The 23,757-nt window shown below is 41.8% G+C and overlaps 1 pseudogene; it reads right to left on the minus strand.

Moving 5' to 3' along the window:
• Nucleotides 1–19,942: 19,942 nt before the first annotated feature.
• On the minus strand, nt 19,943–22,413 carry LOC128315968 (60S ribosomal protein L12-like; annotated as a pseudogene).
• Between the last annotated feature and the right edge of the window lie 1,344 nt (nt 22,414–23,757).

Below are 23,757 nucleotides of genomic sequence, written 5' to 3' on the forward strand. Positions count from 1 at the left end.
TGTTCCTTTCATGTCCCCTTGAAAGCCTGGTTCTTGGGCTGGGAATGAGGCGACTTCAGTAATTATGGGAATGTGACTGGATGTGAAGAGGCACTCTCCGTGTCCCCTTCCCCCACTTGTTCCCTTTCTGTGGTCTTGGGGAAACCGCTTAACCTTTCTTCATGGAGAGTGCATTTAGTGCTTGCTGAGTGCTTTTGTGAATATTGCAAAAAACAAACAAACACACAGTGAGAGTACTTGCCTACAATGAAACTACCAGCTTTTTATGGTCAGTGGAGAGTAATGCTAATTTAAGTAGAACTTAACTGCAAATCCCACTAAGGAGTGGAAATAATGCTTGGAGTTTCTCTTAGGATAGAAGACAAGACTTTTCTTGCTAACCTTACAGCTATTGTTGGGGAAAGTGGGGGTGGACAGAGCAGGAGGCATTTTAAAGGGGCTAGAGATGTGGCCATATTACATTTTCTGGTTCTACTTGTTCTAGCTATGGTATATTGGAACCAAGAAAAACACCATCCACTAATACTGAAAAAAGGTGGTCTTAGATCGTAAGGAGTTAATTTTGTAGTATTCACAGGCTGACCTCCAGGCCAAACCCTGATATTTTACTCCCAGAAAGCCCCCAATTAGAACAATTCATATCTCTTTTGCTATGAACTCCAGTCCTCAGCTCTTCTGATTTCAAAGCTATTTTTTCAGTTAACAAAGGGATGATTAAGCCTGGGGAATTTGACTAGCACTGGTCAGACTGACAAGAGTGCTGATTTACAAAGTAGAAATTAAATGTATTAATTAACAATGTGGTTACTGAGCCAAAACACAGTTTGGGGCACCCTTTTCTTGTTACAAGATAGTCAATAATCCTATTTAATCAGAAAAGTATTGGGGCACCTGGGTGGCTCAGTCAGTTAAGTGTCTGACTTTAGCTCAGGTCATGATCTTGCAGCTCCTGAGTTCAAGTCCCATGTGGGGCTCCATGCTGACAGCTCAGAGGCTCAGAGCCTGGAGCCTGCTTTGGATCCTGTGTGTGTGTGTGTGTGTGTGTGTGTGTGTGTGTGTGTGTCTTTCTGTCTCTCCCCTAGTCACACTCTCTGTCCCTCTTTCAAAATAAACATTAAAAAAGAAAAGAAAATTGTTTTCTGACTATAAAATCAAAAGAAAGGGAATTAGAGGATTACATGTAATAAAACCATAAGGGGCTCCTGCCTGGCTCAGTCGGTACAGCATGTGACTCCTGATCTTGGAGCTGTAAGTTTGAGTCCCACCTTGGGTGTAAAGGTTACTTTTTTAAAAAAATCTTTAAAAACCTAAAACCATTAAATTATAAGCAAAACTATGTTAAACTTGAAGTTATAAAACACTCCAATATACTTGATTACATTCAATCCTAACAACGTCCATGAGAACAAAGTACTATACTAATATTACCATCTCCTGAAACGATCTTGAGTGGGAAACTGGAAAATGTGTTTTAATATGTTCTCCAAATGATTTTGATGCACAAGTTTGGGGTCTGTTGGCTATAGTTGAAAGAGCCCAGGCCTTGAAGTCAGACCCATCTGGGTGAACTTGCATATCTCTCCTTTACTGTACGTTGACCTTGAACAGGTTTTTTAACTTTCTGAGCCTCAGTTCCTTTAACTGCAGGTTGGGGGCAATCACACCTATTCTTCGACTGTCATGATGATTCTGAGATAGAAATATTTAAATTTTTTAATGTTTATTTATTTTTGAGAGAGACACACAAATCTTGAGCAGGGGAGGGGCAGAGACAGAGGGAGACAGAATCTGAAGCAGGCTCCTGGCTCTGAGCTGTCAGCACAGAGCCTGACGTGGGGCTCAAACTCACAACCCGGAGATCATGACCTGAGCCGAAATCGGATGCTTAACTGACTGAGCCACCCAGCTACTCCGAGATAAAAATATTTTAAAACACCTGTCACAGTCCCTGATGCATTGGAGGCATTCTGTAAATGTGACTACTAGTTAATTGTAAAGGTTGTATTCTAACCAGTGTCCTGTACTCTGTCCAACAGCACACTCTTGAATCCTTTTATCTCCACTATTCTGTTTCTCCCCTAGACAGTGCTAGAGGCACACTAACAAATTCTTACACTGCAGATCTTTTTTAGACTTTGGTGACTGTTGCCCATCTGTTGGTGCATATTGTTACATTATCTCCCGCCTTCGTTTCAAGTTTTTTTTTTTTCTCTTAATGTTAAAATGCTGAACTGTAGACATTACTAAAGTAAAATAATGATGATACAGAGATACTTAGAGAGTGGAGGGGGCACTTAGAGAGTGGAGGAGTGTTTTGTTTCAAGTAGGTTAAAAATTGTTTACATTTAAATACCTCAGAGTGAAGACACCCTCAAAATTTGCTCTTCATTTATATAACACAATATTTTAGATGTTCCCTTCCCAGTCTCCTTCCAATGGTTTCTTTTCCAGTATCTTCATACGTTTCTAACAAAACGAGGGTTTAGCTGAAGCGAGTTTCCCACAGACATCTGAAATTTAATATTTCCTAAGTGAAACTAATTACCCATCCCTTCACTTTACACACCAGCTACTACTGCCTTCCCTTACATAGGCAATTACACCACCATTCCAGTAAGTCTCTCGGTCTAGGAAACCTCCTAATGGAATTATAAAGATAATTCCTTATCTGTTCCTTCTCATCTGTTTACCACATTCAATTGGTCAAAAAGTTCTACTTCTAATACTTAAACATCTTTTAAGTCCAAACCCTAATTTCCACTTCTTCCACCATTATATTAGTTCAATCCTTATCTTTATCAGACACTACAAATATAAATATAAATATTTCATTATAATGATAATAGCAAGTTAAAGTTGATTTCAGAATACAAAACGTGTCACTTGTACCGTTTTACATGAGACCAGTAAAAGGTTTGCAATGTCCTACACGGTGAATGCTCTTTATAAAAATGAGTGAAATAAATTTCTTTAATATGAGTAAATATATCTAATTATATTCTGTAGGAAATTATATGGTCTGGAAGTTTTGGACAGATATTTTACTGAGTGCTGAGGAGTACTAGTAGAGATCTTGGAAGTGTTAGTAGACATTTATATTATTTTCAAATATTTCTGGTTCCCCCAACTTCCTAGAACATGATATAATTGTTTTTTTCTTGCTCTGTTGAAGTTCAGAGTGACTATAGGGCTTGCTTTTGTATGTGAGTGTAAGTGACATGTATCACTTCTATGAAGAAGCTTTAAATACCAGTGTGCAGTTTACCCATTTTCTCTTTCCATTGGCCACAGCTACTAGCAATGCTCCAACTGGTGGTTACGCTATCGGCATTGGGCCCATAAAATGGAAGACACAGAGTAAATACCCTCAGCCAGCTAGCAGAGATCATGTAGTATGAACAAGAAATAACTTGTACTGTTCTGAGACACGGAGATTTGGGATTGTCCATTAACACATGTAATCTAGCACACACTGAATGACATAGAAATGGAGGGAGTCGCTACAAGTGACCAAAATCCATTTTGTTAGACTCCAATTGCCAATGACCACGATGTAATACAAATTTAGAAACAGGAGAATAGGAGGGACAACTGCCTGATTATGGTATAAAAGAAGAGCCTGTGGGCGCCTGGGTGGCTCAGTTCGTTAAGCATCTGACTTGATTTCAGCTCAGGTCATGATCTCACAGTCTGTGAGATCAAGTCCTGTGTCGGGGCTCTGCGCTGATAGCACAGAGCCTGCTTGGCATTCTCTCTCCCTCTCTCTCTGCCCCTCCCCCTGTTCATGCATGTGTGAGCTCTCTCAATCAATCAATCAATCAATCAATCAATAAATAAATAAATAAGAAGAACCTGAAGAAAGAACAGTCATTGGAACCTTGCTTTTCATCTCCCCTCACCACATAATCATTCTTCACAGACCAGCCAAAGTGATCTTTTAAAAATATTACTGAGATCTTTTCTAAGAGAAAGGTCTTAACTGATTACCCTATCTAAAGTGGACTGCCTCCACCCACTGGTCACCTTTATTTTATCACCCCTTTTCTTTTTTCCTTTAATTTTTTAACGTCTGTTTATTTATAATCTCTACACCCAATGTGGGGCTTGAACTCACAACCCCAAGATCAAGAGTTTCATGCTCTTCCTACTGAGCCAGCCAAACACGCCTCACCCCATTTTATTTTCTTTATGGTACTTCTCATTTTCTCAAAGTATCTTATCTATTTGTTTTATTGTTTTCCTTCTATCTCTACCCTAGAGAATGCAAACTTCATGAGAATGGAAGCCTCCTGTGTATTCTCAGCATCTTGAAAATTATCTGGTACATAAAACACAGCCAGTGAGAAAATATCTGCAAACCATATATCTGATAAAGGTTTAATATTCAGAATATACAAAGAACTCCTACAACTCAGCAACAAAAACTCTATTAAAAACTGGGCAAAAACCATAAGAGACTCTTAAAAACTGAGAAGAAACTGAGGGTTGATGGGGAGTGGGAGGGAGGGGAAAGTGGGTGATGGGCATTAAGGAGGACACCTGTTGGGATGAGCACTGGGTGTTGTATGGAAACCAATTTGACAATACATTTCATATTTTTAAAAATAATAAAATTAAATAAATAAATAAAATGGGCAAAGAATTTGGATATCTCTCCAAAGAAGATATACAAATGGCCAATACGCACATGAAAAGATGTTGAAAATCACTGTTCTTTTATGCAAATCAAAAACACAGTGAGATACCACTTCACACCTCTTACAATGGTTACTATTAAAAAAAATTTAAAGAAAAGTCTCTTTTATTTTTTTATTGTTTACTTATTTTTGAGAGAGAAACAGAGTGCAAGCAGGGGAGGAGCAGAGAGAGAGACACACACAAAATCTAAAGCAGGCTTCAGGCTCTAAGCCGTCAGCACAGAGCCCGAGGCCGGGCTCAAACACACGAACCATGAGATCATAACCTGAGCTGAAGTCACATGCTCAACCGACTGAGCCACCCAGGCACCCCAATTAAAAACAAAAAGGATATGGAGAAATTGGAACCCTTGCGCATTTTTGGTAGAAGTGTAAAATAGTGCAGCCTCTATGGAAGACAGTATGGCAGTTCCTAAAAAGCAAAACAGGGGTGCCTGGGTGGCTCAGTCTGTTGGGCGTCGGACCTCAGCTCAGGTCACTATCTCACGGTCCGTGAGTTCGAGTCCCGCATCAGGCTCTGTGCTGACATCTCAGAGCCTGGAGCCTGTTTCAGATTCTGTGTCTCCCTCTCTCTCTGATCCTCCCCAGTTCATGCTCTGTCTCAAAAAAAATAAATAAACATTTTTAAAAATTAAAAAACATATATTGCCATACAATCAAGCAATTCCACTTCTGAATATATACTTACAAGAACTGAAAGGATATTGAAGAGATATTTGTACACCAAGATTCATAGCAGCAGTCTTCAGAATAGCCAAAAGATAGACACAACCTAAATGTTCACGGACATGAATGGATACGCAAAATGTGGTATATACATACCCTTGAACATTATTCAGCCTTCAAAAGGAGGGGAAACCTGACACATGTTATAACATAGATGAATCTTGAGGATATTGTGGTTCATGAAATAAACCAGTCACAAGAAGACAAACACTTAGTGTTTCCATTTAAACAAAGTATCTAGAGTAGTCAAATTCATAGAGACAGAAAATTGAATGGTGGTTGCCAGGAGCTGGAGAGAAGGGCTAACGGGGAGTTCTCATACAAAGGGTTTCAGAGTTTCAGTTTTGCCAAGATGAAAAGAATTCTGGAGACTGGTTGTACCTCAATGTAAATGTACTTAACACTACTGAACTATACACTTAAAAATGCTTATTACAATAGAAAAAAGTGGTTAGGATGGTAAATTTTGTTATATATATTTTAACACAGTTTTTTTTTTTAAAGAAAGTCAGAAGATATTTGTTGATAGAATTAAGGAATGAATATATAAGCTAAGACTGATATTTCTGATAATCATTTACCATTTTAATTCACTGGACTTGACCACTTCTAATGATTACTAGTATTGGGCATTTGTGTGTCTGAGAGAGACAGACAGAAAGACAGACAGTCTTCTACATTGCTCCCAGATTTAAGTTCCTCTTCTGAAGCACAGATCTCATCGTATAATGCCTTAATTTGAAAACCATTGAAAGGGGCACCTGGGTGGTTCAGTTGGTTAACCGTCCAACTTTGGCTCAGGTTATGATCTAACAGCTCTTGGATTTAACCCCCACATCGGGCCCTGTGCTGACAGCTCGGAGCCTGGATCCTGCTTCAGATTCTGTGTCTCCCTCTCTCTCCGCCCTTCCCTGCTTGTGTGTGCTCTTTCTCTCTCACAAATAAACATTAAAAAATAATGAAAATAATAAAAATAAAAATGATAAATAAATAAATGATTGATAAAGTGCCTGGGTGGCTCAGTCAGTTGAGCATGCAACTCTTGATTTCAGCTCAGGTCATGAGTTCAAGACCCTGACTGAGCTCTGTGCTGAGAGCATGGAGCCTACTTAGATTCATTCTCTCCATCTCTCTCTCTGCCCACCCCCCATTCTCTCTCTCTCAAAATAAATAACCTTTATGAAAAAAATTAATAAAGTCCAGTTTATTGACCTTTACTTTAATGGTTAGTTTTGTATCTTGTCTAAGAAATCTTTGCCTACCCGAAGTTGTAAAGATTTTTTTCTGTGTTTTTTGCAGAAGTTTTAAAAAAATATATAAGTAATCTCTACACTCATTGTGGGACTCGAACTCACGACCCCCAAATAGTCACATGTTCTACCAACTGAGCCAGCCAGGTGCCCCTTACATTCAGGTCTAATATCTACCTCAAATTAATATTAGTGTTTGGTGTGAGGTAGGGTTGAGTCTTTGTTTTTTGTTTTTTGTTTTTTTTCATAAAAATATCAAGTTGATTCAACACAATTTATTGAAGACTTTTTCTCCCTTTGAATTACTTTGGCCCCTGTATTAATTAGCTATAGCTGTGTAACAAATTACCCCCAAGATTAGCAGGTTAGAACAGCAAATATTTATTATCTTAGTGTTTCTATGGTTAAGGTATCTGGACACAGTTTACCTGGGTGCCTCTGGAAGAAAGATTCTCATGAGGTTGCAGGCAAGCTATTGGCCAGGGCTGCAGCTTATCTAAAGGCTTGATTTGATTCACAAGGAGCAGAGTCTGCTTCCAAGCTCATTCATGTGGTTCTGGGCAGACCTTGATTTTTTGCCATATGGGCTTCTCTGCAAGGCTGCCTTACAACATGTCAGCTAGCTCTTTACCAATAGCAAGCCACCCAAGATAGAAAGAGTGTGCCCAAGATGTAAACCAGAGTCTTTTTTCTGTTTTTAATTTTTTTTAATTTTTATTTTATTATCTTTTCAAGTGTTTATTTTTGAGAGAGAGAGAGCCTGAGCAGGGGAGGGGGAGAGAGAGGAGGGGACACAAGATCACAAGCAGGTCCTGCACTAACAGCAGAGAGGACAATTTGAGGCTAAACCGTGAGATCATGACCTGAGCCCACAGTCAAATGCCTAACCAACTGAGCCACCCAGGCGCCCCAGTCTTTTTTTAAAGCTAACCCCAGAAGTAACACCCTATCACTTCTGTCAGCCCACACTCAAAGGGAGATCACATAAGGGTGTTAGGCAGGAATCATTAGGGTCCATCTTAGAGGCTGCCTACCACAACATCTTTTTTTCAAAATGCAATTGACTAGGGGTGTGTAGGTGGCTCAGTCTGTTAAGCTTACAACTCCCCATCTCAGCTCAGGCCATGGTCTCACTGTTCCTAAGATTGAGCCCCATGTCATCAGGCTCTGCTGACAGTACAGAGCCTACCTGGGATTCTCTCCCTCTCTGCTTCTGCCCATGCACATGCTCTCTTTCTCTCAAAATAAAATAAACTTTAAAAAAAATCAATTGACTACATACGCTTGGGTCTATTTCTAGGTTCTATTTTGTTTCATTGCCCTGTTTATTTTTCCACATACTAATGTCATGCTGCCTTGATTTCTGTAGCTCTATAGTAAGTCTTGAGATCAAATTGTGTGTGTGTGTGTGTGTGTGTTTTTGTTTTGTTTTGCTTTTAAGTAATCCCTATACCTGACTCAAGGCTCAAACTCACAACCCCAAGATCCACAGTTAGATGCTCTCCTGACTGAGCCAGTCAGGCACCCCTTTCAAAACTGTTTTGACTATTCTAGGTCCTTTGTATTTCCATAATTTTTACAACCAGCTTGCCAATTACTATGAAACCCCCCCCTGATATTTTATTTATTTATTTATCTATCTATTTATTTATTTATTTATTTATAAATGTTTATTTTATTTTTTTAATTGCCTATTCTTTTTTTAAATTTTTTTAATGTTTTATTTATTTTTGAGACAGGGAGAGACAGAGCATGAACAGGGGAGGGTCAGAGAGAGGGAGACACAGAATCTGAAATAGGCTCCAGGCTCTGAGCTGTCAGCACAAAGCCCGACACGGGCCTCGAACTCACAGACCACGAGATCATGACCTGAGCCGAAGTCGGCTGCTTAACCGACTGAGCCACCCAGGCACCCCATAAATGTTTATTTTTGAGAGAGAAAGAGCATGAGCAGGGGAGGGACAGAGAGAGAAGGGGACAGAGGATCCAAAGTGGGCTCTGCACTGACAGCAGCGAGTCCAATTCTGGGCTCGAACTCACAAACCCTGAAATCATGACCTGAGCTGAACTCAGACACTCAACCAACTGAGCCACCCAGGTGCCCCGAAAACCCCCCTGGTATTTTAATTGGAACTGCATTGACTCCATAGATCAATCGTGAATAACAAATACCTTAACAATATTGTCTTCCGATCAATTAATATGTGTTCACAATACAGACATCTGACAAAGAACAAACATCTGGAACATATAAAGAAGGCTTATAGCTCAATAATAAGACAGCAACATAATATATTTTTAGATGGACCTTGAACTGACACTTTACAAAAAAAATCTACAAATGGCTAATAGGCATACAAAAAAGATGCAAAATTCTATTGTCATGGAAATACAAATTAAAACTACAATGAGATACCACTCATACTTCCTAGAGTGTCTAAAATTAAAAGACTTGATGGGGGCACCTGGGTGGCTCAGTTGGTTGAGCATCCACTCCTGACTTCAGCTCAGGTCATGATCTCACAGTTTGTGAGTTCGAGTTCTGCACCAACAGCACAGAGCCTGCTTGGGATTCTCTCTCTCTCCCTCTCTCCCTGTCCCTTCCCTGCTCATGTGCTCTGTTTCTCTCAACATAAATAAATGAACTTTTAAAAAATTAAAAAAAAAAAAAAGACTTGATAACTAGTGTCGGCTAGATTTACAGCAACGGGAACTCTCATACATTGCTGCTGGGAGTACAAAATGGTAGAATCCTTTGGAAAGTAGTTTGACAATTTCTTTTTTTAACCTTTTTTTCAATGTTTATTTATTTTTGAGAGAGAGACAGAGACAGAGTGTGAGCGGGGAGGGGCAGAGGGCAGAGAGGGAGGGAGATACAGAAAATGAAGCAGCCTCCAGGCTCTGAGCTGTCAGCATAGAGCCCCACGCTGGGTTCAAACTCGAGAACTGTGAGATCATGACCTGAGCCCAAGACAGACACTTAACCGAAAGAGCCATCCAGACACCCTGACAACTTCTTTTTTTATTATTTTTTTTAATGTTTATTTATTTTTGACAGAGAGAGACGCAGAGCATGAGCGGGGGAGGGGCAGAGAGAGAGGGAGACACAGAATCCGAAGCAGGCTCCAGGCTCTGAGCTGTCAGCACAGAGCCTGACTTGGGGTTTGAACTCACAGACTGCGAGATCATGACCTGAGCCAAAGTCAGACGCTCAACGGACTGAGCCACCCAGGCGCCCCCACCCCAACAATTTCTTAAATGTTAACATATACTAGGGTTCCTGGCTGGCTCAGTTGGTAGATGAAGTGACTCTTGATCTTGAGGTCTTCAGATCAAGCCCCACATTGGACATAGAGATTACTTAAAAAATAAAATAAAAAAGAGGTGCCTGGGTGGCTCAGTCGGTTAAGCATCCAACTTTGGCTCAGGTCATGATCTCATGGTTCGTGGGTTCGAGCCCCGCATCGGGCTCTGTGCTGACAACTCAGAGCCTGGAGCCTGCTTCAGATTCTGTGTCTCCCTCTCTTTCTGCCCCTCCCCTGCTCACGCTGTCTCTCTGTCTCTCAAAAATAAATAAATGCAAAAAAAGATTATCCATCCCTCTCTCTCTGCCACTCCCCAACTCCCTCTCCCTCAAAAATAAAAAATAAACATTTTTAAAAAATAAAATAAAATAAAAAATTTTTGACATAAACCTATCCTATGACCCAAAATTCAACTTCTTGGTATTTACTCAAAAGAAATGAAAACATATATCTTCAAAAAAAGTGTTGTGTAAGAATTTTTATGCCAACTTTATTCAAAATAACCAAAAAGTAGAAATATCTAATGTCCAGCAATAGAAAAATGGATAAACATTGATTAACAGTGAGCTATTACTCAACAATAAAAAAAAAAATGAACTACTGATATATGTAACAACATGGAGGAATCTCAAAACACACACTGAACAAAAGAAGCCAGAACTATAATAATACACACTATATGATTCCATTTATGTGACATTCTAGAACCAACAAAACTAATCTATGATATACTGGAAAAAGATGACCCAACTTTTTTGCCACTGTCCTCACTGAAAAGTGGGATTTATTTTTCCACCCCTTTGAATTTGGGCTGGCTTTTTGACTGCTTCCACCTATAGAATACAGCAGAAGTGATGCTGTACCAATTTGGGGTTTAAGTCTATAAAAGGACTAGCAGCTTAGGGACGCCTAGCTGTCTCACACAACTCTTGATATTGGGGTTGTGAGTTCGAGTCCCATCTCGGTGGAGCATACTTAAAAAAATTTTCTTTTAAGTTTTTAAAAAAGTGGGCACCTGGGTGGCTCAGTTGGTTGAGTGTCTGACTTCAGCTCGGGTCATGATGTCACAGTCTGTGAGTTCAAGCCCCGTGTCGGGCTCTGTGCTGACAGCTCAGAGCCCGGGGCCTGTTTCAGATTCTGTGTCTCCCTCTCTCTCTGGCCCTCCCCCGTTCATGCTCTGTCTCTCTCTGTCTCAAAAATAAACAAACGTTAAAAAAAAATTTAAAAAAAAAAAAAAGTGGGCACCTGGGTGGCTCAGTGTGCTGTGTCCAATTTTGGCTCCGGTCACGATCTCCCAGTTTGTGGGTATGGGCCCCACATAGAGCCCGCTTCAGATCCTCTATCTCCCTCTCTCTCTGCCCCTCCCCTGCTTGCACTCTCTTTCTCCCTCTCTCAAAAATAAACATTAAATAATAATAATGATGACAATAGATAAATAAATAAATAAATAAATAAATAAATAAATAAATAAGGGGTTCCTGGGTGGCTCAGTTGGTTAAGCATCTGACTCTTGATACTCAGCTTAGGTCATGATCTCATGGTTTGTGAGTTCAAACCCTGCATTGGGTTCTGTGCTGATGGCACTTAGGCTGCTTGGGATTCTGTCTCTCCTTCTCTCTGCCCCTCCCCCATTTGTGTGTGCATGGGGGGAGGGGGCACGAGTGCACACTCTTTCTCTCGCTCAAAATAAATAAATAAACATTAAAAAATTATTTAAAAAATTAAAAATTAAAAATAATTTTTTTAAGGACTAGCACCTTCTAGTTCCTCCTTCTTGGAACCCATACTGTAAGGAAGTTCAAACAGCTGTGTGGAAGAAAAACAAAGTCCCTTATTGGCAGTCTTAGCTGCATTCCCAGCCAAGAGCCAATCCCAATTTGCCAGTCATGTGAGTCATCTTGGAAGTGGATTCTCCAACCTTAGTCAAGGCTCTCTTGGCTGATGTCACAGAAAGCAGAGACACAATGATTCCACTAAACCCTAACTAAGTTACAATATTTTGAGCCAATAAATGATTTTTATTGTTTTAAGTCACTAGGTTTTGGGGTGTTTTACGTATCAATGAATAACCAAAACATATGGTAATATAAAAATCATATCACTAGTTGCCTTGGGAAAGAAGTGGGATCAGTTGCAAAACACAAAAGGGGATTTTCAGGAATGATGGAAATGTTCTATATCTTGATTGGAGTAGCAGTTATAAGGATATATATATATATATATATATATATATATATATATATCTCAAAACTGTTGAATCGTGGACTTGAAATCTATATATTATAATGTATATAAATTACACCTAATGAAGTTGTTGTAAACAAAAATAATAACTTTGATGATTCTCTATTAACTAGAATATAAAGACTAAGATCCTCACTTGCTGAGGCACTCTTCACAAAGCAGCCCCAGCCTGAATTCCCAGGATATTCCCTTCCCAACCTTCACACTAAAGCTAAACAAAATGATTTGCAGTTCCACACGGGCCCAGGCTTATTGATGTTGTTCTATCCTCCCGGTATGTCATTCCCGATCTCAGGCTCCTCAAGTCCTAGTCATCCTGTGACACCCACCTTTCCCTATCCCTGTGCTGAGACTGTCTTAGTCACCACCTGCTCTTGCTCAAAGAACACTTTGTGAGAACTTTTATTATAATACTTATCACATTATAGTGTAAGTTTTTGTTTACATGTTTCTCTACTAGACTCTGACTTTCTTCAGGAAAGAGAAAACTTTTTTTTTCTTTTTAGTGTTTATTTTTGAGAGAGAGGGAGGGACACAGAGTGTGAGCAGGGGAGGGGCAGAGAGAGAGGGAGACACAGAGTTCAAAGCAGGCTGCAGGCTCTGAGCTGTCAACACAGAGCCCTATGTGGGGCTCCAACCCACAAACCGTGTGATCATGACCTGAGCCAAAGTCAGACGCTCAACTGACTGAGCCACCCAGGCACCCCAGGAAAGAGAAAACTTCTGATTCATTTTTGTGTCACCATAATCTAAGTACTGGGCAGGTAATAGATGCTCAGTAAATGATTAATGAATTATTATACATTAGCCAGGGGCTCCTTTCATTATTTTACTGGTGTTTCCCAGCCTTCTGTGGTGTAGGTGTCTCTTGAGTCTCCATCCACTGCCATCCTCCATTATCTGCTTTTCCCTCCCTCTCTTTCTCTTTCTCACCTTTTGGCAGTCTCTAAAGGCTCACCCAACATCATGGCTGCAACCATTTTCTTCATTACAGATATCCCAAAAATCTGATATTAACAAATGTTTACTGAGCATTAAGAACACTATACCAAAGGCTGGAATACAAGGACTTATAAAAGAATCCAGAGTAAGCGAGGATTTGAAGGGCCCTAAACGTTGGAGACAAGAGAGCAAAAGGAACTGAATATCTGCAAGAAACTGAGTCTGTGTGCCCTAGAGAATAAGGAAACATTAAAAAAAATTTTTTTTTATGTTTTTTATTTATTTTTTGAGAGAGAGAGCGTGAGCAGGGGAAGGGACAGAGACAGAGGAGGACAGATATCCGAAGCAGGCTCCGTGTTGACAGGCTGACAGCAGCAAGCCCAATGTGGGGTTTTAAACCCACAAACTGTGAGATCACAACCTGAGCTGAAGTTGGATGCTTAACCGACTGAGCCACCCAGGTGCTCCAAGGAAGCATTCTTAAATGGGTAAGTATGAAGGAGAAATTGGTTTGGGGAGAAAAATAATGAATTTTGTCTTAGCCACATTGGGTGTCATACTATTACATTAGAGTGAAACAGTGTTATAAACAGAGATACAGAATTGTATTCATTTTTCAATGCCGCTCCCCCCCCCAAAATATATACATATAGTTTTTGCCTTCGTGAGACTTATTGAGGTGACAGATACAAATCAAAGGATTCTTTAAATAAATATAAAATTGCAATTTATAATGAATACTGCAAAGAGGAACATACTCCTATGAAATATATATAGCAGGTAGAATTGACCTGCTCAAGGCAGTTGGCAATGATTGTTCAAGGAAGAAGAAGTTGACTGTGGGAGGGAGGAAAAGGGTTCTAAGCAAAGGAATAGCATATATAAAAGACTATAGCATAGAAATAGAAAGTAGCCTGGGTGGCTTAATCGGTTAAGCGTCCAACTCTTGGTTTCAGTTCCGGTCATGATCTCACAGTTCATTGAGTTTGAGCCCCCAGTTGGGCTCTGCGCTGACACATGGAGCCTGCTTCCAATTCTCTGTCTACCTCTCTCTCTCCCCTTCCCCAACTCTCTCTCAAAAATAAATAAGCATTAAACTAGGAGAGCCCTGAGCCTGTTTGAGAATGAGAAAAGGGAGTGAGGAAAAAGGAATCCATTTAACATGTGAGGGAGAAAAGAATTCATCCAACCAGTTCCCTTGAGGAGATAGGAAACAATAGAATCCAGACACAGGTGGAGAGCACAGACTTAGACAATAAGCTAGTCTTGTCCTCTGAGGTAAGGAGAAGGAGGTGGTGGTGGATAGTGACAGTGATTTTTTAGGGGGAGAGGAGTTTGGATGGAGTTCATGGTATTGACCTTTGTCTTCTCAGTAATACTAAGAGCTAACATTTACTAAGCATTCACCATGGCGCTGGCCTAAAAATTTTTATGCATTAACTCATTTAATCCCCACAGCGACCTCATAAGTGGGTTCTGTTGTTATCTCCATTAACAATTAAAGAAAGAGTCCCTGAGAAGTGAGGTAACTTTAACAATAAAAAAGGTAATAAATGGCAGAACTCATTTTTCTCCCCACGAGGTGTGAAGGGAGGAAGGCAATTTGGCAAGATTAAAAGAGGAAGTGGTGAGAAAGGAAGGAAAAAGGGAAACTGGGGACTTGAAGAATATAAGAAAGTTTAGAATAGCCAGAGTGAAAAATATGCTACTGAGGAGGGCACTGTTAAATCAGACCTCTCCCAGAGTAGCAGGCGCTTATGTTCTCCTGCGAGAACTCCTCCACTTGAAGAATCCACATCTGAGATTTGGATAATTGCTCACTAAGTTTTAGGTGATTCGGCCTTTCTTTTCAGGTTCCTGGGTTCTGGGTCTACCCATTGGACAGGAGTCTCCTAGTAAAGCTGAAACTGGCAGGGAATTGTCCTATCAGAGCTGGGCCTGAAGCCACCCGCACACCTGGGTAATTTTACCGAACCTCATAAAGAGCATGTTTTATATTGCCATTAGAATTGGGGTCTCAGGGGGCGCCTGGGTGGCTCAGTCGGCTCAGTTGGCTCAAGAGCATCTGACTCTTGATTTTGGCTCAGCTCATGATCTCATGGTTGGTGAGTTTGAGCCCCATATCAAATTGTACTGGTACACAGAGCCTGCTTGGGATTCTTTCTCTCTCTCCCTCTCTGCCCCTCCCCTGCTCTCTCTCTCTCTCTCTCTCTCTCAAAATAATAAATAGTAAAAGCATTAAAAAATTTTTTTAAAAAGAATTGGGGTCTCAGGGGTGCCTGGGTGGCTCAGTCGGTTAAGCATCTGACTCTTGGTTTAGGCTCAGATCATGAGCTCATGGTTTGTGAGATCGAGCCCTGAGTCGGACTCTGTGCTGACAGCGTGGAGCCTGCTTGGGATTCTCTCTCTTCCCCTCCCCTGCTCTTGCTCTCTCTCTTTCTTAAAATAAACATACATTAATAAAAATAATAAAGTGAGTTTAAGAGGAAAAGATAATTTCTTGCTGAGCTCATTCCTGCAGCCCTTATCACAGGTAACAAACCTGCTTTTTCTTTTTTTTTTTAATATATTTTATTTATTTTTGATAGAGACAGAGCACAAGTGGGGGAGGGGCAGAGAGAGAAGGAGACAGAATCCGAAGCAGGCTCCAAGCTGTTAGCACAGAGCCCAATGCGGGGCTCGAACTCACAAACTGCCAGATCATGACCTGAGCTGAAGTCAGACGCTCAACGGACTGAGCCACCCAGGCTCCCCGGCACCTGCTTTTTCAAAACCAAATTTGAATTTGCTGAAAACTTTTTATATGTTCCATAATTATTTACATCACCAAGGAAACTGAAAATTTTACAAGAAGCCAAACTGTCTCTATTCTCTTCCTCAAATGTCAGTGGTGTGTTGGCAAAGATTCCTAGAGGAGTGAGAACAGAAAAGCAGCAACACTAAAAAGCCAAAAACCTCCTCATATAGAGACATCAATCAAAAAATGCCAAAACCCAAATTGTACTTCACAGAAAGGCAAATTGGTTTCAGAATAGTTTCCAGGCAAATTTGCATCATTGCTATTACTTCCTCCAGCAATATTTTTTTACACGAAAACATTGTGAAGAATAGCAACTTCTTAATGATAATTCATTTGAAGTACGGACATACACAATTCAGTATTCCGGTTCACATGGACATACACACAATTCAATATTCCAGTTCACATGCACAGGTAAAGCTAGTTTGATGAGGTTTCATGACTCACAAGCATAAATACTGGCATAAATACATTACAAACCGGGAAGCCTAGAATTCAGCTATACAACCAATTGGGAATCAAACTCAGATACAAAGATGTACAGATCCATTGTTTCTGAGATGCGAACAAGGAGCAAACACAGCACAGAATGGAATTGGGTGTAAGAATGTGTCATGTGAATCCGCCCACGGACAACTCTGGGAGCTGTTCCGGAAATGGGAGGAGGCTGTCATCACCTCTCCCTCAGTAGCACCATGTGCTTCAGAAATCATTTTTGTTCTGGAAGTGCATTTTGATATGCCTGCTCCCTTCCCCCATTTCCTTCTTCCCCACTCTGGAAAACAAACTTGAGGCTCACTAACCTCTGCATTTGCTGTCGGAGAAAGGAAGCAGGGGGAAGTTTTGCAAATCCAGGGAAGCAAGGCTGCCCCGGGCATCGCCCAGGCGGGCAGGTTCTCTGACTCCTCCTGGTGGACACGGAGGGAAGGCTAGTTCCTTACAATGAGGTGGAGAGAACGAACTGTGGCCATTTGAGAGACCTCCAGCAGAGGCCAGTTCAAAGGGACTGATGGGTAGGTAAGTTTTGACCTACTTCTTTGTTCCTTGTGGACAGACACAAGAGGAGTGATGAATGGCAACATCTAGTCCTTTACTGGAAAAGGAAGCCTACAGTTTCTCTAACCGTACTTTACAAAGGTTCGGTAAAGATAAGCATTGCCTGACACTAAAGCAGACCAGTTGAGAAGGTCAAAACCATTACATTAACAGCTTACCACTGCTATCAAGCCGCAGTCCTTGGGGCTTCTCACGTGTCAGCAAATACTTTTTGAAACAGAAGAAGGCAGTGTTCTAATTACTGTTTCTAATCAGAGACAGCTGTTGTGCATCCACACGAGCAAATAAATCACAGATTGAGGATGACTTGCGATTGTGCCATTTAACCTGAAGCTCTCTTCATGTCTTTTCAGTAATCATCTATGTTGCCCTGAAGACCCACCAAATGTCTGCCTCTCCTAGCAGAAGATACCTACAGACTATGAAAGGCTGTCTTTCCCCTGTTACTTCTGCTCCTGGACAGGCTAAAACCCTCTGCCTGAGTGTTGACGTCGTATTTAATTCCCTCTTAGTCACTGCGTAGCTACATAGATTTTGGTCTTTACAGTTCTACCAGAGATCAGCTCTTCTTTTCTCAGTCATTTGTTCTACTCTCCTGTTGTTAGAGTCATCTCACCAGAATCATACAGAAAGCCCTCCTTCCTACTCTATTATTTATTTCTGTACAAATTTCATGTTAATGCCCCTAACACACACATATACTCACTCGGTATTTATATGGGGTCCAGATGTTCTGGGCCAACTAGACTTATTCTAAATGGTTTTGCAGAGCCTGAATCCATAGCTCTTGGGGAATTTGGCCCTAGAATACTTGCTTAACTAAATGAAGGGAGAGCAAGGCTATGAGTTGTGAACATGCAAGGTGGACCATTGTCCAGAGAGCCAAAAACAAGACCAACTGAGAGGACAAACTTCATGTCAACCCCAGTGAACAGGTCATTGTTTTCCAAGTTCTTATTAACATTTCCGACTGGCTTAGGAGATCGAGAAATTCTGAAAACATACCAGTAGCACCCTTTCTGACAGTCAGACTGAGGGATTGCCAGCTTGTATGTTGAGGAAGCAATTTTGTCCTAGGTTACAGCCATCACAATGATCACCTTTGTTGTAATTTGCAATATACAAAGCATTTTATGAGAGTAGATCCAATCTTTGCAGCACTCTAGTGAAAAGGCCCGAGAAAGTGTTCTCGAGGCAAGAGGGTACACAAAAGAGGACACAAAGCAGAATGAGAGGAAAAAGTCAAGAAAGAAAGAGACAAAGTGAACTGTTTTCAGAGAGCTGTTGGTATCTCAACCCTTGTGATATGGGACCCTCTGCTTGCATGGGGGTGCAGGAGTGCAGCAAAGCCACTTGGCTTTGCTAGTCTCCCCAGTTCTGAACTGCCAAGGGTGTTGCAGAGGAAACCCGGGAAGTTAGCCCATAGATCTTCCCAGGGATGGGGACCATGGAAACACTAGGCTTTACCATTAATTAAAACTGCAAGCTTCCTTCCTTATTTTCTCACACAGATTTCATGGGTCACTGTAAAATGTTACCCAGGAATTTGGGTTAATATTGTTATGAGCAGAACCCTGCCTTTCTGCCTTTCCCTCCCGCCCTCACATTCCTATTTTTTTTCTGCTCCTGCTGTTGCTGCTGTTGCTGTTTGCCTTTTTCTCCTCCCTCAGCATCACTCACTTCCTCTCCCTCTTCTGCATGAGTCTTTCTCTCCCCACTCCTCCTCCTCACTGTTTTCTTTCTGTGCTCCTGCAGGAACCAAACAGTTCCACTGTAAGGACTCTGAAACACAAGGAACAGGCTGTGGTTGACCTTGTTGGTGAGTGGAAGACACCACAGGATACCACACTGGTGTCCCAGGGCCAGTCAACCTGGGCTGGGCTGGAGTTTCCCTGCTGGCCTGTTGGCAGCAACTCAAGGGAGTCCAGATGATCCTAGAAAAATCTCTGGCCCAATGATAGACAGGCAGAATTGATTTTAAGCCCCTAGAAATGTTGAATTGGAATCAGGTTGAATCTGGGACCCCTTATAGCTAAAATAGAACATAACCTAAACCTACAAGGAGTCCAATGTGGCCTCCCTCGAGGGCCATTAAACCCTGAGCATAGTCAGGAGCTCCCTGGGACGGTGCTGGTGAGAGGGATGTCGGTGCTGGGATTGCAGACTGGCAGGCACACAGGCTACTTCTTGACGGTAGCAATGGGAAAAGCCCAGAAACTTCCTGCTGGAAAGGAATATGGTTCAAGAGAAGCTACTGTACTCCCAAGGATCTCAGGAAGGGACAGTGCTGGGCTGAACACATCATCTGCAAACTTCTACTCCTGCGTGGTGCCAAAATGCTGTCTTGAGACCACTGCAGCAGTGGTGGGTACATGCACATACCTTCTCCTTGTGGAGAAAGATACCCTTTCTGGTGCTGGGAGCTGATTACATTCTGGTTTAACATTTGTTTTAAAATATTATAGAGGGGGCACCTGGGGGCTCAGTCGGTTAAGCGTCTGACTTCAGCTCAGGTCACAAGCTCACGGTTCGTTTGTGGGCTCAAGCCCCGCGTCAGGCTCTGTGCTGACAACTCAGAGCCTGAAGCCTGCTTCAGATTCTGTGTCTCCCTCTCTCTCTGCTCCTCCCCCGCTCGCACTCTACCTCTCGAAAATAAATAAATGTTGGGGCGCCTGGGTGGCTCAATTGGTTAGGCGTCGACTTCAGCTCAGGTCATGATCTCACGATTTGTGGGTTCGAGCCCCACGTCAGGCTCTGTGCTGACAGCTCAGAGCCTGGAGCCTGCTTCTGATTCTGTCTCCCTCTCTCTCTGCGCCTCCCCTACTTGTATTCTCTGTAAAATAAATAAACATTTAAAAAAAATTTTAATAAATAAATATTAAAAACTTTTTTTAAAGAATGTCTTCAAGAATGTTTAAAAAAATATGCATTATAAAAAGTAACATTGTGGCCTTATGGAGTCCATTTTTCACTTCCTCACTCCAACTGAGTGGATGTCTGCAGCTAAGAAAAGGAGTTGCACCAGTGAATGGGCAGGACTAAGGACCATGAGCTAGACCTGAGCTGTGTGAATCACCATCCTTGGGGTTGGAACAAAGGAACTGCCAGAGCAGCTAAGAGAAGATAATCTAAAAGACAAATCTAAAAGGCAAGAAGGTTTTTTGTTTTTTACCCAATTAATAATGATAGTAGAAGTATTTGGGATCCCTAAAGACAAACTGTATGGTCCAGACATGGGCAAAATGGCAATTATCCTGACAGCAGTAACTTCTAGAGAAAATAAGCTGCAGACTGAGTGAGAATAATGTAGTGGAGAGATATGACTTCTTCATCCAAAAAATTAAGAATTTGACTTGAAAACATGGTAGAGACAGAAGAATCCCAGAATCACAGAGCTAAGAAGGAACCTGAAGATTATCTACAGTCCTTTTTGTTTACAAGACTAGGATGTACTGGGGTAGAAGGACTATAGACAGGGTATTTCAAGTCAGAGAGGTAACAGGGGTCAGTAAAGGAAGTCCTGATCCTGGCAACCCCAGCAAAGGGCCAAGGAAGCTTCTGGTTTTTGCAAGATAAGCCTGAAGCCAAGGCGATCCATTTACTAAAGACCCAGATAAGACATAGCACAATGAAATTCCAGACTCTGGGACACAAAACCCTGCCCAAAGCAAAACAGGAATGACTGGGTACCAAGCAAGACAAGAGGGTTCTCTAGCATTCAGGTGGAAAACTAGCTAACAGATCCTGGTCTTCCCAGGATCTGAGGTGACACAGAAAGGAACAGAAGGTAAGAAACTCACAGCTGGGTTCAGTCTTCCTGGGGCTTTTGTGTGCTCTGGGAAAGATCCGGCCATGGAAAAAGTCAACAGCTTGAACATAGTCATAGGATAAGAGTTAGAACAAGCTCTAAATGAGAATGAAGTCTTTGTTTCTTTTTTTGAGATTTTTTTTTAATTCAGAAGAATTCTCTGTGCATATCCCTATGTGTATACTTCTCCCTTCTGCCCATATAGCATTTGCTTTAAGACAATGATTCTTGGGGCACCTGGGTGGCTCAGTCAGTTAAGCATCTGACTTCGGCTCAGGTCATGATCTCTCAGCTCTTGGGCTCAAGCCCGCATCGGGCTCTGTGCTGACAGCTCAGAGCCTGGAACCTGCTTCGGATTTTGTCTCCTCTCTCTGTTCCTCCCCTGCTTGCACTCTGTCTCTCTCTCTCTCAAAAATAAATAAAGATTAAAAAATTTAAAAAAAAATAAGATGATTCTCAAAGGGGTGGAGGGTGAGGAGAAGGAAGGGAAGATTCCTTGGGGAGGCAAGAAAGAAGGGGGTAGTATGTATTTATAGTTTGTAAGATTACCCAGCTGTTGTTCCCTCCACCTCTTTGAGAACCCCTGCCCAAGAAGTCACCCAGAGGGAAGAAGAAAGCAAGCTGCTTTGTGGGGGTCAGCATGCCTTCTGTTGGCCCACCAAGCAAAGGGAATATGGTTTAAATTATTACCATGTTGGGGCACCTGGGTGGCTCAGTCAGTTAAGGATCTGACTTGGTTTTGGCTCAAGTCATGATCTCCCAGTTTTGTGAGTTTAAGTCCAGTGTGAGGCTCTGTGCTGGCAGCCAGGAGCCTGCTTAAGATTCTCTTTCTCCCTCTCTGCCTCTCCCTCACTCACACTGTCTCTTTCTCAAAATAAATAAACTTAAAAAAAATAAAACAAATCATTACTATATTAATGGTGCATCCAATCAGGAATTACCCCAAACGCCTTTTTAATCCATTTGTGCTGCTATAACAGAGTATCATAGACTGGGTCCATCATAAGAAACAGAAATTTGTTTGTTTGTTTGTTTGTTTTTCCATTGGTTATCAAGTGATCTTTTGTTGAAATATTTTCTTTTGTAGCCCTTAACTAGCTGGGCATTCCACTGCACTGCTATTGCTGTCATCTATGATTTCATGAGGGTGGTGGCCATCAACACTGCAGCCCACAGACTGGGCAGTTCCTAGGATCTCTTTGATGGTTCCAGAGAGTCCTCCAGCTAAAGGTCAGTGCCATATCTTTTGGGCAATGTTGACAATCTCATCAAAAGTGATATTTCCACTGTGCTTGTTTTTCTGCCTCTTTCTGTCTCTTGGCGGTTCCTTGAGGGCTTTGACAATCAGGCCAGAGGCAGAAAGTACTATTTCAGTCTGGGCCTGTCTGTGCTACATGGTCAGTTCCACTATAATCCTCAGACCCTTCTAATCACCGGCTGCCTTGGCAATGTCATTACCAACGCTTTCTGAAGACAGTCCCAGCGGGCTGATCTTCAGGGCCAGGGAAGACATGGCACGGACTTCGCCACTGGTGTGCCTCAGGTATACGACTTTGATTTCATTGGGGTCGAACTTAGGCAGCATGGTGGAGGCGGCTGGTGTCAGATGCACCTGGATTCGGGACAACCAAAGACAGTTTTACCTTTGCCTCCTCCAAGCCAAAAGCCAAAAGAGAAATTTATTTCTCACAGTTCTGGAGGCTGGGGGTCCAAGGTTAAGGCACCAGCAGACTTAGTGTCTGGTGAGGCCTCACTTCCTGGTTCAGAGACAGCCATCTCCTTGCTGTGTCCTTATATGCTGGAAGGATCAAGGTTGCTCTCTGGAGTCCCTTTTATAAGTGCACTGATTCCATTCATAAGGGTTCCACCCTCATGACCAAATCACTTCCTAAAGGCCTCACCTCCAAATACTCTGACATTGAGGATAAGGCTTCAACATAGGAATTTTGGGGGAATACGAACACTTACTCTTCAACCAACCTCAAAATCACTTTAGCACCACCCCAAGAAGTCCATGTTATTTAAGATATGGGTAGCTTACAGGGAGAGGGCATGATCCAAACTAAATTTTCTCTCTTCTAAAATTAGGATTATTATAAGAAAAAGGTAGTAGAGTTGTCCTTGATTCATTAATTCAGGTAGTCAACAAGCAGTTATTCAAGACTCTACTTGTTTTCTATTTCTGCTACAACAAATTACTAGGAATATATAGTGTTTTAAAATAACACACTTCTGGGGCACCTGGCTGGCTGAGTGGGTGGAGTGGACAACTCTTGATCTTGGGGTTGTGAGTTTGAGCCCCATGTTGGGTGTAGAGGTTACTTCAAAATCAATCAATCAATCTTAAAAAAAAAAATTAATGTTTATTTTCAAGAGAGAGAGACAGAACGTGAGCAAGGGAGGGAAAGCAGAGAAAGAGAAGGAGATACAGAATCCAAAACAGGCTCCAGGCTCTGCACTGTCAGCACAGATTCAGGGCTCAAATTCACAAACCGCGAGATGATGACCTGAGCTGAAGTCGTAGGCTTAACCGACTGAGTCACCTAGGCACCCCAATAAATCTTTAAAATAAAACAAAATAGGGGCACCTGGGTGGCTCAGTCGGTTAAGCCTCTGACTTCAGCTCAGGCCATGATCTCCCTGTTTGTGAGTTCGAGCCCCGTATCAGGCTCTGTGTTGACAGCTCAGAGCTGGAGCCTGCTCCGGATTCTGTGTCTTCCTCTCTCTGTGCCCCTCCCCTGCTTCTGCTCTGTCTCTCAAAAATGAATAAATGTTAAAAAAAATTTTTTTTTAATTTGTTATAAAATAAAATAAAACAACACTTATTAGCTACAGTTTGGGAGGAAAGAGGATCAGAGTGGGTCTCACTGGGTCAAAGTCAAGGTGTTGGCAGGGCTGCTTTCCTAGAGGCTCCAGGGGGGAATCTGAT

This window comes from Acinonyx jubatus, chromosome B3, assembly GCF_027475565.1.
Source record: "Acinonyx jubatus isolate Ajub_Pintada_27869175 chromosome B3, VMU_Ajub_asm_v1.0, whole genome shotgun sequence".
NCBI lineage: Eukaryota > Metazoa > Chordata > Mammalia > Carnivora > Felidae > Acinonyx > Acinonyx jubatus.